Below are 7579 nucleotides of genomic sequence, written 5' to 3'. Positions count from 1 at the left end.
TAAATAGAAAGTGCTACAACTATGACCACTAGAGTAGCAGTTATACACAGGTCTAACTTTTCAAACAAATGTAGATTTTCGCTTTTAAGTGAATCTAGAATTGTGATTAAATCTAAATCGCCGACGTTGTGACCTCACGTAGCATCGCGCCATTTCCAAAACAGAGCTAGTGACTTGAATTTTAAACTGCAATTGCGCGCGTCGCTTACATGATATTTCGCCATTCTTGTCAACCTCCGTCCATCTCTGAAAAAATATCTAAGTTGTAAAACACATTTTGTGATTCGAGTTCTTGGAACTTTCGATGACGAAGTTGATCGTGACTAAATCGGACTTGGCGGAAACTCGGCAGCGTAGCGTGGTGAGAATAAAGCCAACAGCGCCGAACGTCTTAGATTTTCATTCGTCCACCGGTCCTAAATCCACGGAATACACAACACCATGGAATAAATACCTTTGGACCTCAAAGGGCCTACAATTAGCCCCTTACAATTAGTTTTGTCGATCCGCATAGAGATATATTATGCATGAGATAAGCGAGAACACTAATTCAAACTAATTTTATTAAAACGGAGTTTGTTTGTTTATTTTCAACGGTTAGTTGAACATTTGACCAATGTTCAACTAACCGTTGAACCGATTCTCGCACAGAGAATGCTTGCTTCCTGTGGATTCTTTTTGTTCCAGGTTAACAAAGAAATCCTACGGGGATTAAAAAAACATTGTTTGAACCATTACTGTGAATGGCGTGTTATGCTTTAGTATGTATAGCACATATTCTCTGCCTCGTTGCAATAGAACAACGATGATAGAATAGGTTAGGATGCTCAGTTACGGACCAAACGCTCTTAGGTTTTATTCCCAGATCGGGCCAAGAGTTTGTACTGGGGTGCTATGTACAAAATCTCATTACCAGGAAGTAAGTTATAGGTGACGCTATGTAATTCACTCTGAATACTGTAATCACATTTGGATTTAATAACATCGAGAATCACTTAGCCGAATGGACGGGTGTTTAGGTTCACTTATACGCATCGTGGATCAAAGGCAATATTTGGCTATCGCGTGCTTTCAGTTGTTAACCAATTTTAAGTAGATTCTGGCATAAGTTGTCATCCTTTAACATGTTTAACAGAGAACTACATTATTTCACGTACTATAGGTTCTTTGCGTATTATAACTATACTTTATAGAATAAGATGTGATGAGACTCGATTCTTAATAAACAACTCAACGTTTGACCGCTCGCTGTACTTCTTGAAGTACACATGTACCTATCTTCGCACTCAAGTAGTCTGGGCGGTCGTTATGACCCAACTTGCTCGTTTTCTTCGTGGCCGATTGTTTTTTCACAATTCACTTTAGCTTTCCTTCAACTTAGGTCACATTATAAATATTTGACCAAACGGTCAGAAGTTTATGTTATAGGTTATTAAACACTTTAGGATGAAATCACATGTGGATTTAACAGTATTGATAACTATGCTGTGGAGATGGTTGGGTGGTTACACTTATACGCATCGTGGATCACAGACATTATTTGGCTTTAGCAAAGTTAGACACGATCGTATGTGTTAGAATGGTTTTACATACGTTGTCGTTTAGGAGAATCCTTTAACATGTTAAATTGAAGGCTAAACTTATGCGCTTTTGAATTTTATGAACAAGGAATAAGAAAGTCCATGCGAAGAAAAATCGATGCTTCTTGAAACATTACAATTAAACTTATTTGGACTATTTATACGGGAATAGGACTTCGGCTTCCTAATAGGGGGCCGAGTTTGAATCCCAGCCCAAACCTACTTTACTTTTACTTTTATAAGTTATGTGCGTTTTAAGCAATTAAAATATCACTTGCTTCAACGGTGAAGAAAAACATCGCGTGGAAAGCTGCATGCCTTAAGAGTTGTCAATAATATTCTCAAAGGCATGTGGAGTCAACAAATCTACGCCGGGCCCGCGTGGTGGACTACAGCTTACACCCTTCTCATTGTGGAAGGAGACTCGTGCCGAGTAGTGGGTGATATAGGTGATACAGAAATAAGATCGAATAGATCGAAGCATTACCCGATTCGATTCTAAATAACTCAGTTAACATTGGACCATTCAAAGCACTACCTACCTATTTAAAGCACAAATGTACCAAACTTCGCACTCAAGTTATCTGGGTGGTCGTAATGACCTAACTTGCTCGTTTTCTTTGCGGACGATTGTTTTTCAACAACTTCCTACTTGCTTTACTTAGGTATACCTTCTCTGTTCACTTTATTACGACTCAAGGTATTTGGGAAAACGGCAAGAAGTTTGTATTCCGCGAGAAGCTTTACTATTATCTCCTAAAGAAAAAATCACATATGGATTTGATAGAATCGATTAGCATTTAGCTTGGTGGCTGGGTTGTCCCACTTATACAGTGATTCAAAGGAAATAAGTGGTTGGCTATCACATGCTTTCAGCTCCTGATCGTTTATCAGTTAATTACCTGCACTCAAAGCTGTATAATAAAATTAGCGTTCAGATGCTATTGCATAAGCCTGATTACTCTCATAATTTTTTATGCATGAAAGCCATTTTCTATGTGGTTAAGAGTTTAATCCCAGGTGGTTTCAAGTATTTAAATAATCCCTAAATCAAAAAGAAAAAGTTAAAAATTTATGTTTTACACTATTCCGTAAAATGTTTAATACAAAAACCACATTCAAATCGGTTTAGCATTACAATGGCAAAGAGGCAGAAAAGCGGTGATATTGTTACATATTCATCATAAATAAATGTTTATTGTTGAATATATCAAGTAGGTAATTATAGCCATATTCTTTTTTCAGACCCGTTTTAAAAATCTTAAAAAACCTAGAAGGAAATCTTCGAAGTCCAGTTTTATTTCCAAACTATGTTATTCGCGGCCGAGTGGCCCGCTGCATTTTTCTTGCTTTTTGCGTTTCTATACCCGTCGCAACTTCTAAGCGATAGGTTAAATTTGAATAATTTAAAAAGGAATTTGCAATCCAAATTAATATTGACAAACAATTTATTTCGATAAGTTATAATCATGATAGGAATGTCTAAATCTAGCAACTTGCTAGCATCTGTAAAGAGTAATATCCTTTATCTCCGACAATATTTATGAGACCTTCATCAAAATGAGACAATACATGCTTGCAAATAAAAAAAGAATTATTAAAATCGGTTCAAATTTAACAGAGCTATGAAGTAAAATTTATAAAAAATTTCATCCCGTTTTCCGGAGGAAACTTATTGTTTATCGGGATAAAAAGTATCCTATATATTGACCCGGAATACCAGCTACCACTATACCAAATTTTATTTAAATCCGTTCAGTAGTTTTCGCGTGATGCCCAGATAGACAGACAGACAGATAGAAAAACAAAAATTAATTAAAAATCTGTTTGGACTCAGTATCGATTATAAAGCATCCCCCGATCAAAATTTTCAAATAATATTAATTGTACAGAAATCTTCCAGTTACAGTTTTTTTTATTATAAGTATAGATATAGATTATTTCGACTAACTCTATGACAACGCATAAATTAATTTATTATAATTTTCTTTTATTTAACCGTGTTGTCAGTCATTCCAAACAATTTATCACTTAATGCTTTAAACCGGAACATTATAAATTCAACCTCCCCTCTTTAATGGTTTAATCTCACAAACAACTGTACTCAGAATGAAAATTTACAATCCTCTAGAGGGACCCTAATGGATGCAAGTCCTGCTTTTTAGCATATACATACGTGATCCCGCGGTTATGTGCCAGAGAACATAGCCGCAAATCCACTTGAGTAAAAGTAATGACTCCTACGTATTTCTAGCTTGAAAACTGACAATATAATATAATAATCGCAAATCGCAAGATTATATTATGTTCATCGAGGTTGTCAGTGTGTTTGTGTACATGTTAATCTCAACATTTAGGTATGTTTGGATTGATTTTTCGAGCGGTAAGCAAAATAAATAACTTATATACTTAGCGCCGTCCGCGTTATTACAATTTTTCACAAATGCTGTCCTAACCTGTTTTCCTGGAATAAAAAGTAGCCTACTCTCCGTCCTTTCAACTAACTCGATGGCAAAAATTAAGATCATTAGATGCTCCGTTGAGACGTAATGGAAGGACAAACAAGCAAACAAATAAACAATCACGCTTTTGCATTTTTATAAAAATGCGAAATCGTGTTTGTTTATTTGTCATCCAAGCACTATTTCTTGGATTACAAACAGTGTTTGCGCGTACGAAATCCCTAGTTTAAATTCTTAATTCAAAGTTTATGTCTTCTTGAAATGTTAGCTGTCTACCTTAAAAGGCTTCGGCTCGCTAGGTAACTAATATATCATCGCTTAAGCGCACCCGATAATGCGACTTTTTTCAGTAAAAAGTAGCATTAACAAAAAATACATTAAAGTTAAAAACGAATATTAAAATGAACGGAATCGAGTTACTCATAACTCGCAAAAAGAGAGAACTTATTGGCTGATACAATTATTGACTTAACCCGAAACTTCAATGAGATTCGTAAAACTATTGCCAAGGCAAACATGTGAATGAATGAATGCTTTTATTGAACACCACATAAAAGTACAGAAATATTGTAAATATTTTTTTACACAAAGTATACAACTAGATGTATAAAGGCAAATCTAAAATGTTTTAGAAATTAAATCCAATTTGACATAAACGTATAGCATTGCTTTTTACTATTGGAAATAACAAAAAAATAGAAATTGTAGCACAGACCAAACATAAACATTATTTTTTTATAAGAACACAATTTAAATTTCGTCTATTTTTAAACCTTGCGCAAGCTTGCAAATATGATATTTTAAAACTATTTTAATATATTACTACTGTTATTTTATATCTCCTAAGGCATACCTTACTAAGCCTTCAAAACATTATCGAAATGAAAATATTTAGAGATTATATATCAATGTGATATTATCAATTTAAATTTTTATGGATCTCCACATTTATTTAATCTCATAAAGATTACTCCCAGTATAACTCTCACCATCGCCCGCTGAGAGAATCTGAGCCTTTTTAACAGTCATCATTGGCAACACGCACAATTCAAAGACTTCGATCTTCAACACTGATGCACTGATTAAAACATTAAATCAAACCAATATATCCTGGGTTGGTTAGCAGATAGAGGAAACCTGAGTCCAACAGTACGATTATGCTAGTAAGACAATCATGATAATATTAAAAAAAGAAATAAATAATACACGCGAGATGAATATGAAAAGATACATGATATTTCGATATTCGCGGCGCAGAGTTTCTTTCAACAGGCCGTGTGTGCAAAGGATCAAACCTACGGATTCAATATAAAGCTCTTTCAGAAACCTAAGCTCCGAAATCAATACGTTTATCGGCACTTGAGTAGACTTGTAACGTCTTTTGGGCGACGCTGTTAAATATTTTATGGACCCTTTTAACCCTCTAAAAATCAATTCAAGACAAAGAACTCCCTTATCGTACGGCACCAGCTGTGTTGAGATAAATACCTATGGTTTTATTAAAATTATTCAACGATATTGTATCTTCCGTATTTATTCATTTACATACCCAGAGAGACATCATAGTTACAACACATAATTAAAAAAATGAAATTAAAAAAAAAAAAATTAAAAATAAACGAATTACTTTCTATACGACACTAATTTAATTTACTTTGTGAGATGAAGCGGTTGGGTGTGAAAGAAGTCCAGCCCCAGATTGTCGCGAACTAACTCGTTATTCCTCTACTAATATTCTAAATTTGTAGGTAACTTTCGTTGTACTGTATTTATTTCACGCAGCAACAACGCGATGGATTTATATAGCGATTTCCATACAAATATTGTGGTTCGGAGAGTGCCGTAGTCTAACCCTTACCTGAAAAATGCGCGGTTCCAATGAAAAATAGATGGCCATTATAATAATTATAAACCAAGAAAAATAATAATTAAACATTTCCACTATAACCCATTCCATTTCCGAGCAAGGAAATCCCCTAGTCTGCTCCAGGTTTTGGAATTCTACAATGCGTCTCCGTATTCTACAGTATCGTATCTCCATCTATGAACTTGTACTCGTCTTTTTTTTTTTATTGTATTTTGGGCAAGCACTAACTTCCATCGTCCACGCTTTTTACCTTCATTTTAGCACCTGACCAGTCCTTTTAAAATTTTTACAAACCGTCGTTTTTGCGTAGGGGGATAAATTAAATTGCCATTTTTATTAGTGAGATGGGAAAAACTATTTTTCATTAAACATACCTAATTTTCATCTTGTTTGAGGGACGCCTCAGTAATACATTGGTATTGCGGCCAGTGAGCGAGTGACTCGGCTTATTTTATAATGAACAAAATGCTTTAGGCGGAAAATGTTCAATTAAGTCGAAAAGGGCACGGGTCTTTTTTTGGAGGGCAGAATTTAATTTAAAGCGTTTCATTAATGAAAATTCATTTTTTTTAGTAATTGATAGTACGAGTATGATGGACTATCGTTACAGATCATCTTTAGATGATTTTTACTGATGCACTTATTTTCATATGTGCATCAGTGTCAGTATTTTATTAAAATCTACTTTAAACATTATATTCAGCATTTCGTTAATAGCCATGACGTGATCAGATAGTTAGACAGTGTACCTTGTGAATTCACTTCTTATTATGACGGCCACTGCCAATAAATCGATAATAAATATTGACTGTCATAAACGCTTGAATCTGTGTTGAAAAGGGACATTCCCGTTTACTACCTTGTAATCGTTGCGTTATTCATATTTAGTTACTAATGTCAACATATGTTCTTCGACGACTGTACATAATATATCTAGTTTTTGTGAGCTAGAAAACACGATATACTATAGCAACAAAACTGAGAATTGAACTAGGAAAATTTAGGAACGTAGCTGAAAATAAGTCATAAGTAGTCTTAGGTACAGAAAAAGTTTATTCCTATTGAATAAAAACAATTAGTACATTTCATTCAATTCAGGTAAGTGCATATTTAAAATGAAACGTTAAAAATATACAAATACAATGGCATTCTTAAACAAATAATATCGACAGGGTAGATAGTTACAGACTACATTAGGAGAGAAGAGACAAGGCGAGACTATGCCACTTACGCACAAAGCAACACTGAGTGAAAAAATAATTCTGTGCAATTTATTCACACACGGCAGAATTGTAACTTCTGAAAAGTATCCTACGAGAGATTGAGGTGGATGTAGAGTACCAGAACTATTGGGATAAATGTAAGGGATATTACTTAGTGTCCATGGTAACAAGAAAAGGTAAAAAATGTTTAATGTTTTCTATCTCACTCTGTCCTATATATTTATTATTATTATTATTTATGTGTTTGTTTCTTTATCTAGATTTTATTCGGTTATTTGGTAACTTAAATAGGAAACAAAATGTGTAATGTATTTCTTTCTCATTCCCTCGCCGGCTGAATCCGATACACTTATGTGTTTTTGTCTCTGTGGACTTATTTTTTCGTTTTATCGAGTTTGAAATCACAACAATTCTAAAGATCTTTCACTTCAAAAAAACGTAGAACTG

Source organism: Pararge aegeria, chromosome 16, assembly GCF_905163445.1.
Source record: "Pararge aegeria chromosome 16, ilParAegt1.1, whole genome shotgun sequence".
NCBI lineage: Eukaryota > Metazoa > Arthropoda > Insecta > Lepidoptera > Nymphalidae > Pararge > Pararge aegeria.
The sequence above is the reverse complement of the archived record's forward strand: the minus strand, read 5'-3'. Positions refer to the sequence as shown.